This window comes from Quercus suber, unplaced genomic scaffold (assembly GCF_002906115.3).
Source record: "Quercus suber isolate HL8 unplaced genomic scaffold, Cork oak 2.0 scaffold_221, whole genome shotgun sequence".
Classification (NCBI taxonomy): domain Eukaryota; kingdom Viridiplantae; phylum Streptophyta; class Magnoliopsida; order Fagales; family Fagaceae; genus Quercus; species Quercus suber.
In genome coordinates this window covers 50675-61929 of record NW_027069679.1, presented here as the reverse complement: position 1 = coordinate 61929, position 11255 = coordinate 50675, and the positions used below count along the sequence as shown (strand labels likewise).

Sequence of the window (11255 nt, the reverse complement as noted above, 5' to 3'; positions counted from 1 at the left end):
TTGGCCGATGCAAGCTCATAATTGAAGTATTTTAGTCTTAAGCTCATAATTGAAGTTCACTGGATAACCTAAGGCACAATACTTAAAAGAACCGCAACTAAATTTTACTTCAGACGAAGTGTGTGGGTTTTTTTTTTTTTTTAGTTAGGAAATTGTACCTAGGCCTAAATAGAAACAAGGACCCCAAGCCTTATGCTTGTAGTTTGGTGGATTGGACTTAGTTCACTGCAGCTATGTTGAGCTAATTACAAACCAAGTTGCGCACAAAGACATGGGTCCTACAACACATACACATCCATACACACAAAATATATACGAATTGTACAGTAAAGAACAGTAAAGGAATAATAAAGGTAAATAAAAATATTAGGGATCCTTAGAATGATGAATAATATTTCATTATTTTTTGAGTTTTCTAATACATTTGGTTCTTTCTCCACTGGGATGTGTTACAAGGTCCAAATAAGTTTAAAAGTCACAGACTTAGATAGCTCTTTTAGGCTTCTAAGACTTGTGAGGTTTGAATCCCTTTGAATTCAAGTGTATTCCTTAGTATCTGTCTCTAGATCCCCCACGGAATTTTCCCTCTTTTTTCCCTTTTTGAATTCTACAGGAGTTTTTTTAAAGGATCTTTTCACCCTGATTCACTATTGTTGACCGGTTTTTACTATTGACTCCATCCCCTTTTATAGTGCCTCCTTAGGTTTTTTGAGGTATCACTGGTTCCCTCCATTTGCTACCCTAGGTACTAGAACCAATGTTGTGTTAGCAATATTAGTGGCTAGTCCATTCCTTATTTTATCATTATTTCCTCTTTTGAGGTTTCCCGCTCTCAAAAGTCCGCAGCTAACCTTCCCCTTTTGGGAGGTCTTAGGGGCTAACTTTCAATTCCCTTTTCTAAAGCTTTTAGATGCTACTTTTCAAATCCACCTTTTGGGCTACTTCATCTTTTGTCATTTTCTCTAAATGGGCAGATTCTTCTCTGTCAAGCTGAAACATCCTCAACCACCTTCCTACATTTCCCAAGATACTAGGCTTTTTCTTTTGGAGTGCTGATTCCTAAGCCATTAGCCTTTTTTTGAACCATGGGTGGATGATGGGACATATCCACCTTCGTTCTTTGTGTCTATGAGCATGCTCCCTTGAGCTGTCCTAATCCTAGTTAACTTCTTTCTGCATATCTTGAGGATCCCGGGTTTTTGGGAATCCCCAAGTATCCTTATCTAGTCTCTTTATGGGCTTCCCAGCAAGTTTTCTTCACAAGGGCAAGGTTGAACTTCCATTTTTCCTTTTTCTTTATTTTCTAAGGCCTAAAGATTGCCCATTCATGGGTTTGGACCTCCTCTCGCTTATCTTAAGTGGACCTTGATTAGCAGATTTGGGCTTTGTCCCTTCTTTGAAGACCTAAATGGGTTTTTTTTCCTTAAATTTGTAATATTTTGGTCCTTGACACATTACTTGTGATATTTTGGACCTCAACAAAGTGCAAAAAGACCCCTAAGTTTGGCTTAGTTGCAAAACCTTGTGTTATCAATTTTGTATTATTGACCCTAATGCTTAAGAACTATTTAAATTAACCACTCCATCTTAATTCCATTAACTATAATCGACAAAAAATTGTCATGTGTTATGCACATATTGTTTTAAAAATGATTTTTAGTAATATTAGAGTGGTAACATGCACACCATTTGACTCTTTTCTTTTTTTCTTTTTTTTTCTTTTTTTTTCAATTATAGTTAATGGAAATTAAAATAGAATGATCAATTTGAACCATTCTTAAACCTCAAGAATCAATAATACAAAATTGATAACTCATGAAATCAGTTTATTGCAACTAACCCTATCTTAGAGCAACTACATCAGTTAATGCAAAGTTGTGCAAAAATAGAAAAATTTGCTCATTTTATAGAATTTGAGCAAAGTGCAATAAACCTTGTGTTATCAATTTTGTATTATTGACCTTGATGCTTAAGAGCTATTTAAATTAACCACTCCATCTCAATTCCATTAACTATAATTGACAGAAAATTGTCATGTGTTATGCACATATTGTTTTAAAAAGGATTTTTTGTAATATTAGAGTGGTAACATGCACACCATTTGATTCTTTTTTCTTTTCTTTTTTTTTTTTTCATTTTTTTTTTCAGTTATAATTAATGGAAATTAAAATAGAATGATCAATTTGAACCATTCTTAAACCTCAAGAATCAATAATACAAAATTGATAACTCATGAAATTAGTTTATTGCAACTAACCCTATCTTAGAGCAACTGTATCAGTTGATGCAAAGTTGTGCAAAATAGAAAAAGTTGCTCATTTTACAGAATTTAAGCAAAAAAAACACCCACATCAGTAGGTGTAAAATTGTGCATTTATGCACAATTGCTACAGTAACCGTGCATATATGCACGATTACTGTAACTTTTGCATTTATTATTTTACATTTTTTTCTCTCTCCTCATGTTACTCTCTCCTTTTTAGCTACTACTCTCACCTCTCTCTATTTTATCTCCGGTCCCTTCACATCAATAGCCTCACCAACATGATCAGCACAGAAAGGAGAAGAGATGACATCTCGGCCCAGTAAGGCCAATCACGGGGGTTTTTCTGGTACTGGACTAGACCTGATGGATGACATCTCGGCCCTGAAGAATCGGAACCATGGCAAAGCTCATTACTACCTAGACGACTCCAGCGCCTCCTCTGGTGCCGTGGGGTTTTTGTGTGGGGTCGAGGTCTCGATTTTGGGTTTAGGGGTCTCGATTTTCTAGGTTTTGGATTTACTGTTTCGATTTTCTGTGGGGTTTGGATTTTTTGTGGGGTGATGGTAGTTGATGGTGGTGGCTGGTTTAGTGGGTTGATGGGTGGTGGCTGGGTAAGTGTGGATTGATCTTAAGATGAATACTTTATTCGAATAAATGTGTATAATAGACAAACTAATGTGAGTGTTTTGTAAAAATAGAAGTTTAAAATAAAAAAAATAAAAAATAAAAAAAAAAAAGTAGATTTTAGATCTGCAAATTTACAAAAATTTTGCATCCATTGATATGAATGCTCTTAAGAGTTCTTTTTTGCATTTTGACCTTTACTTATTATATATCTCTACGCACATTAAATATTCTTCTAGGCTTTGGTGATCTTTTGATTGTGATTTGTGGACTAAATCACGACTCATAACATTGGATTCAAATGCTTGGATTTGATTTCTTGGGTGACGATTTTTCCACCTCACAAATTTGCACAAAATCATATAAACCATTTCTTTTTTGGATGGTTAATTTATATGTACAAATTGACGTCATATTTGTGATGAATAATTTTTAGAAGAAACGTTATTTTCCCCTACTCTCCTTTCTAGATTATAATATCCTCTAGTATATTACGATTTACAATTAAAACAAACCTTCTATATTCTCAGAATTTTTATCCAATCGGACACCGGACACGTAAATAAGAAAGAGAAATGCTAATGCTATACAATTAGACTTTATTCAATTTTCCATAATACATAATTAGCACGTAATTTTAAATAAAAGAGGCAGACAAAGCAATTTGCAATCCAGAAATTAAGAACTGCTTACTCACGCATGAGTACAATTTTTGAGCTGTAATTATTTCCTGTCAGATCCACATGCACTGGGGCTCTTTAGTGGCAAAACAAAGTTACAATTTAAATTTCCAACAATACTCAATATACAAAAAAAGGTATACCCTATATCAGGTAAATGTTTATTTTCTCTCACAGCAAGTGGATCCAACTCATTTATTCCAATATATACAACAAACAATGAATTTCAATTCCACTTTGTTAGTGGTTAATTAATGGTTACTATATAAGAGGAAGAAAAAATGATGCATGAGAAGTTGTAATAGGTGGAGCCAAATATTTCAATTCTCATACAACACGTTAATAAAAAAGAGTAATGCTATACAATTACACTTACTAATTTTTCACCATTTTTCATATACTTAATTAGCACGTAATTTTACTAAAGAGGGTAGAAAACATTTTCAATCCAGAAAGAACTTCTTAGTTCTCACTCACGCATGAGTACAAAATATTTGAGCTGTAATATAATTTCTTGTGATACTGACAGCTCTTTTAGTGGCAAAAGAAAGTTATTTAAATTTCCAACAATACTTCTCAAGTTACGTACATTGCAAACAATGGATTTCATCACTCGGTGGTTGTTGCTATCAGCATTCTTATTCCAGTCCTGGGCATTGGAGGAGTTTGGTTATGGTTCAGAGCTGAAGTTTTTGAGTCAGGACTTGTTGGAATCGGCGAGAAAGCCTGAGTTCTTTGCAAAATCCTGTGTTATCAATTATGTATTATTGACTCCCGAGGCTTAAGAACTATTTAAATTAACCACTCCATCTTAATTCCATTGTTTTTAAAATGACTTTTTTTAATAGTAGAGTGGTAACAAGCACACCATTTTTTACTTCTTTTTTTTTTTTTTTGTCAGTTATAGTTAACGGACATTAAGATAGAGGGATCAATTTGAACAATTCTTAAATCTCAAGAATCAATAATACAAAATTGATAGCCCATGGAATTAGTTTGCAACTAACCCTAGCTTAAGAGGTCTTTTGTTTGTGGACTAGATCTTGACTCATAACATTGGATTCAAATGCTTGGATTTGATTTCTTGGGTGACGATTTTTCCATCTCGCCAATTTGTACAAAATCATATAAACCTTTTTTTTTTTTTTTGGATGGTTTATATGTACAAAGTGACGTCATATTTGTGATGAATAATTTTTAGAAGAAACGTTATTTCCCCCTACTCTCCTTTCTAGATTCTAACATATCCTCTAGTATATTACGATTTACAATTAAAATCAACCTTCTAGATTCTCATAATTTTTATCCATACGGACACGTAAATAAGAAATTAGTGCTAATGCTATACAATTAGACTTTATTAATTTTTCATAATACATATTTAGCACGTAATCATCAATATATATATATATGTAAAAGCAAAGACCTCATATGAGAGAGCACGAGGTTTTGCTAAGTAGCACATTCATTGAGCCTCTTTCATTTAAGCTTTCACCTCATCAAAGTTTACATTTATATATAACTTTTAGTTCATTGAATGTGTCAATGAAGTGAACACACATTAATTATCTATAAATATGCAATAATTATATGTGTGTGTGTGTGCGCGCGCAAGAATTTTATATGGTTTAAAAAAAAATTATATGAGAAAGAAAAAACATCACGTGAGAGACCATGCAATTTTGTCATGTGACACTTTGTAATAGTAATTTTTCATTTAGCTTTACACCCAACTTTTTAATATATTTTGGACTATAATAAAATTCTATTAATAGGATATCACCATTTTCACTGAGTGTTTAACTTACCACTTGTCATGCCCTAAACCCGATACCTAAATTTATGACTATGACCGGTTTGTTAATATCAAGCCTAAGCCTGGTATTAACAAGAATCAATTAAACTTTTAATAAAAGCTTCCCTCTTACTTTCATTCTTGTTTCTTTACGTCTTGATATTCAGAGCATCTACACTGTACTCAAAATATAACATAATCCACCAGTCATTCAATTTCCACACTTCCACATAATACATCTCTTAATACTTTAAGGCACATAACTTTCATTAGATCCTAAAATACACCATACTGCAAATCTAAACATCAAATTGCTAATTTAGGATTTATACATATAAAACTAAAAACCAGCTCCTTCCAAAACTCAACTAAGGCTCCTTCTGCCCCAAAATAAAACCTATTGATTGAAAGAGTGAAAGGGGTGAGCTACATAGCTCATTAAAGGTAAGATATATGAGAATTTAATAAGGATGCATGTAAATCGAATCATTTCATTCTATGAATATTCAGATAGGAAAACATATTTTCATGCATAGTATTTTATACTATTCATAATAATAACTTATATATTTTTCATAGATAAATAATTGTTCTCCTTTTTCTTATCAGAATAATTTTACCAAAACCTTTCAGATTGAATTTCTTTCATTTCTTAGAAAGTTACCAAATATAATATTGATTGTTTAGAATCATATACCTACATATATATATATATATATATTCTCGTTACAAAATAATCATTTTAACTTAAATCAGATAATTGGTAAATTTATCTTAAACTAGACACATCTTGACAAATAAGAAAACTTATATTTATAAACTTATTCTCATAAAATATTATAACTTTTATAGTCATAAAACTTAACATTTCATAAGTAACATATATCTGATAACTTTTTAACATAAATTTGTGCTTTCATCAAAAGCTTTATCTTTACAAAACACTAAAACTTTTTCATCAGATTCTTTATCTTTAAAGCACAACAGAACTTCATAAACTCTTATCTTTAAAGAACAGCTTTTCTTTTCATCAGAAACTTCTTTTCATCAGAGCTTTTAGCGTTTCATAATGCATTTAAACAAAATTATTCTCTCATAATCAATAAAATAATATAATTGTTCATAACATATTGGTCAATCCATAACTGATAAATCTGTACTTATTTGGGAGGCTTTTAACACCACTATGCTAGGCATCCAGCATTCCCCACATTACTAGGTATTCTTGAGATCACATCATGATACATATCTTCAACCATGGGGGTCGGTTGACTTCCTCTACAAGTTGGCTGTAACCAACAAGGGTGGGTACAGCAGAGCCAGTCCCACTTTTAATGGCCAATCAGATAACATTTTATATGGAAAGCCAGTAATTAACCCCTACTGGCAGAGTTCAAATCATTAGAGGACATAACCCAAAAACATTTCATACTTGTACATCATACTGAAATTCATAATTTGCATAACATTTCATAATAAAAGCATCTCCATTGTTTTCTTTAAACATCATGTTCGTAGAATTAGTAATAGCATTAATATGCTTAAATCATATATATAAGGTTTCGAGAACTCACAAAGATATTTTTGTCTAAAACATGATTATATGCCATATTTTTAATCAAAACCTTTTAATGCATAATATACTTTAAAATAGTCTCATGACTTACCAAATACTCATATAACTTATCCCTTACCTAAAAGCAGAGAAATCGAAAGCCTACAGTCGAAAGAGCTTAGACTTGGGAACTGGTAACACCTAAACCAAATATCAAAGCTTATTACTTACTATCATTTATTCCTTATCATGAACTTAGACATTTATTTCAAAGTCTATCTCTTAAAATCAAGGAAGTCCTAATCCCACACATATAATGCACACATAAACAAATGATGTACCAAACTAAGGAAAAATCAACATTCTCATATTAATATCTTATCTCTAGAAGAGCCAACCTCATTTCAAAAGGTGCTTTGAGATTAAGGCAATAATGCATGCATAAATATAAACTCTTTTAAGCATGGTCATGTAAACATATACACTCACATGGCAACATACAACGCATTGAACAAAACAACTTCTTAAAAACAATAGTCGGATGGTTTAGAACCCCTCCTTTAAGTACTAAACCTTGAACCAAATTATACAAAATTTAGCTATGATCCAGACATATCAAATGATGAGCATAATAAATTATATCTCAAATCATTCACCCTAACTTTAGAATTAAATCCTCAAAGTTAGGGATGTCCCTTACTGTTCACTGTTTGTCCCAGTAGCATATACTTAACTTATAAAATACAAATGGGCTAACAATTCACATCCAATCCTCATGAAATTTTACAGAGCCACTTCTCTAGATGTCTAGTAAATACCATATCAATTTCAGAATCAAACCATAAAACCATAATTTACTAAAAATCATAAAATATGGCATACCCAAATCTGTCCTAACAGAATTTCATGCAAATTAAAAATTAAACAATTATTTTTATATTAATCCAAATGCTGTGAGACCACTTCCATTACAACCATATGTGTCTTAGATTTCATAAGAAATAACTCTAGCATCCAAATTCACTGTATACAATTTAATACATAATTTATCATGTCTAAACACAGAATCTGTCACAGTGATAGATTTGCACCATTTTCTTGTAAAATTATAAAATGATTGCAAATAGTCTTATTATCATATGGAAATTTTTATACACTCATTAAACATTTTATAAAATACTTATATACAGTCATTTAACCATTTATAGCAAAATTACATACAACAAAAATCCCAGCAGTAACATCAAAAGTACTCATCCTAACTTTTTCTTACTTCCTTAATCATATACAATCATTAATTAGTAAAAACCCTAATCTACCTTCAACAAATCACCAAAACAGTTTCAAAGCTTCTTAAAACACTCTATATATATATATATATATACACTTACAAGTTCATGATTTCTTAATTTCACAATCCACAAATACCATTACTAAAATTCTTTAAACAAATCATGTATACTAAGATGAGAGTAGCTAGAATCCTTACCAAGTTTTTGGTTCTTGAGTGGAAATAGAAATAGAATCACTATTGCATGAAAGGATTTCCCTTTCCTAGTGAACCCGAAAGTATGAGAGGTAGAGAGCTTAAGAGAGTATTTGAGTCTTCTAGTTTCTTTGAGGGATTATTAAGAAGAAATGAGAGGAGCTTTATCTTTCTTTTGGTGTGTTGACCCATGGGTGAGAAGACTCAAGAGAGCTTCTAGCTCTTTCCTTAAGAGAATAGAGTAAAGTGAGGTGAGAATTTTGATTTGGGTGGATCCGTGGGAATAAAGAGGCTTCTTAGATATTCTAGATATTTTGAGAAAGTCAAAGAAGAGATAAGATTGAGGGGGAAAATAGTAAACTAATTTTTTTTTTCTAACTATTTAGTTAGTAGATCCGGTTTGCAAACTATATTATATAGTAGCATCTCGAGTATTTGAAACTCGATTTTAGCCTGTAAATCGAGTCTCAATTACTCGATTTTTATAGTCTGATGTGGCATATTTTTCCACATAGAGACCACCTGAAAATCGAGTCTTTAATACTCGATTTCTAAACCAAAAATATTTGAAAAAATTTGAACTCTCCAAGTCTCATGTACAAGCCGAAATACCAGAAAAAAAAAATACAATCAGATCACAGACAAACAATCCAGATCAAATGCATGTGTTCATCAGAGGAAAAAAAAAAAAAAAAAAAACCCAGAAACAGAAGACCTGGGTCACCGAAATACAATCAGATCACAAAGAAACAACCCAGAAAAAGATCAAGCTCAAATGTATGTGTTCATCAGAGAAAAAAAAAAAAAACCCAGAAACAGAAGATCTGGGCCGCGGGGCGACCTGGGTCGCGCGGCAACTTGGGGCTTGCGCCGGCCTGCGCCTCGCCGGCTGGGGCTGCTTCTGGGTTTTTTTTTTTAATTTTTCTTCTGGTTTCGGCTTCTTTCCTTCTTATTCGGTTTTTTTTTTTTTTCCTTTCTGGCTCTGATTTCTTTTTTTTTTTTTTCGGTGGAGCTGGTCTGATATATATATTGGCTTAGAAATCGAGTCTCAGATACTCGATTTCCACGTGGATGCCACGTGGAAAAAGTGCCAACTCAGACCCGATCAAAATATAAAAATCGACCCTTAAATACTCGATTTATAACCCCTAAATCGAGTTTCTTAAACTCGAAATGCTAGAAAAAAATATAATTTGAAACTATTGACAACTAACTATATAGTTGAGATTTTATGGTTATTTACCAATTTCGTTCTAAGATTGAGTCTTGTCTTTCTTTCAATGCGTGGACCCGTGGAAAATGAGAGCAAGACAGTTTCTTGGAAATTCTAGTTACATTGAAAAGTTAAAGAAGGGATGAGGTGGAGCTTGTTCATTGCATGGTACTTTGGCATTATGTGTTAAATTTTCATTGGTTGCATGTGGGTGGAATTTCTATTATAATATCTCATGCATCATGCTTAATTAAAAGATCAATTATATATTTAATAACTTAAACCACTTAATATAATTTTGTACATACTAAGTAGATATTTATAATACAAATAGCCATTTCAATTATTTATAATCTTTACAATTCTTATTCAATGACATTATAAAATAATATGTTTATTAAATACTCTTCTATTAATTATAGAAAGAAAGTAACTTAAAATAATAATTATACTTAACCACTCGAACATATAATTTAATTATAAAGTTGGGTCGAGGTGTTACACCACCATCATACTTCAATAACATAAACGTGACATCATAAACTTTAGATGATATTTCCAAAAGCCAACTAAACATTTACATGAATTTAAAAAAAATTTATGCTAACTCCAAGCCAATGTAGAAACAAAAATTATGATTGAAAATTTCAGAAAAAAATAAATGATTAAACAAAAACTTATTACACCACATTTTTTTAAGAAGATATTAAATCACATAATAACTAATTTCTAATTTATGTAACTTTTTATCTATAGTTTAAATTCTCTATCCCCTTAATTTTGTATTACATCATTATTTAACAAAAAACTTTTCATGTTATCACAACATTACTTCATGTTATTACTTATTACTTTAAAATATTTTGGATATTCTATATAAGTTTTTCATATAACAGTTTAAAGCATTATCCATGCATCACGCGAGACCATGGCCAATCAATATATATATATATATATATATAAAAGCAGAGACATGTGGGTTTTTTTTTTTTTTTTTAGGTTAGGAAATTGTACCTAGGCCTAAATACAAACAAGGACCCCAAGCCTTATGCTTGTGGTTTGGTGGATTGGACTTAGTTCACTGCAGCTATGTTGAGCTAATTACAAACCAAGTTGTGCACAAAGACATGGGTCCTACAACACATACACATCTATACACACAAAATATATACGAATTGTACAGTAAAGAACAGTAAAGGAATAATAAAGGTAAATAAAAATATTGGGGATCCTCAGAATGATGAATAATATTTCATTATTTTTTGAGTTTTCTAATACATTTGGTCCTTTCTCCACTGGGATATGTTACAAGGTCCAAATAAGTTTAAAAGTCACAGACTTAGATAGCTCTTTTAGGCTTCTAAGACTTGTGAGGTTTGAATCCCTTTGAATTCAAGTGTATTCCTTAGTATCTGTCTCAAGATCCCCCACAGAATTTTCCCTCTTTTTTCCCTTTTTGAATTCTACAGGAGTTTTTTTAAAGGATCTTTTCACCCTGATTCACTATTGTTGACCGGTTTTTACTATTGACTCCATCCCCTTTTATACTGCCTCCTTAGGTTTTTTGAGGTATCACTGGTTTCCTCCATTTGCTACCCTAGGTACTAGAACCAATGTTGTGTCAGCAATATTAGTG

At 31.8% G+C, this 11255-nt stretch overlaps 1 long non-coding RNA gene across 1 annotated transcript; it reads right to left on the bottom strand.

Annotated features, from left to right (window-relative positions):
- Positions 1–5556: 5556 nt before the first annotated feature.
- LOC112026538 (uncharacterized) lies at positions 5557–8672 on the bottom strand. The gene is made up of 2 exons (XR_010631536.1): positions 8410–8672; positions 5557–7121 (listed from the first exon to the last, which is right to left on the bottom strand). It is a non-coding gene; the product is annotated as an uncharacterized LOC112026538 (long non-coding RNA).
- Positions 8673–11255: the final 2583 nt, after the last annotated feature.